The sequence below is a fragment of the Cicer arietinum genome, chromosome 4 (assembly GCF_000331145.2).
Source record: "Cicer arietinum cultivar CDC Frontier isolate Library 1 chromosome 4, Cicar.CDCFrontier_v2.0, whole genome shotgun sequence".
In the NCBI taxonomy this organism is placed as follows: Eukaryota; Viridiplantae; Streptophyta; class Magnoliopsida; order Fabales; family Fabaceae; genus Cicer; species Cicer arietinum.
Window position 1 is genome coordinate 10,214,505 of NC_021163.2, and position 519 is coordinate 10,215,023.

The following is a 519-nucleotide window of genomic DNA, read 5'->3' on the forward strand; positions in this document are numbered from 1 at the left end:
TCAGGACTCAACTGTGCATGAGATTGATTCGGACGACTCCAAAGGTCATGCCTCTGCCAAACCGGTTCCTAAATCTTCCTCCAAACCGTCCACTCCAAAACGGCAGAAAACCAAATCATCTGAACCAAGTAAACCGACTCCAAAGAAGTCTCATTCATCTAAACCGATTCCTGTCCCTCTCTTTAAATCCCCAGAATCGGAGTTGAATTACACCTCAAAATGGCTTAACAAATCTGTCGTTCATGGCAAGCATATTGATTTAATCAATCTGAAAAATGGAGGTTTTAATGTTGTAGAAGTTTTTGACAAATTAGGATAGACTCCTTTTTTTAGAGTGAATGAACCTCAATACCCTAGACTGGTAAAGGCATTTTATGCTGCATGCAATGGCTGTAAAGGCAGCCCTGGGTTCAGTTTTGTACTCAAGGGTGTACACTTGGACGTAAACCCCACTTCACTGTGCAAAATTCTTGATATACAAGATGCTGGAGCCCACTGTTTTGCTGAAACTTGGTACAT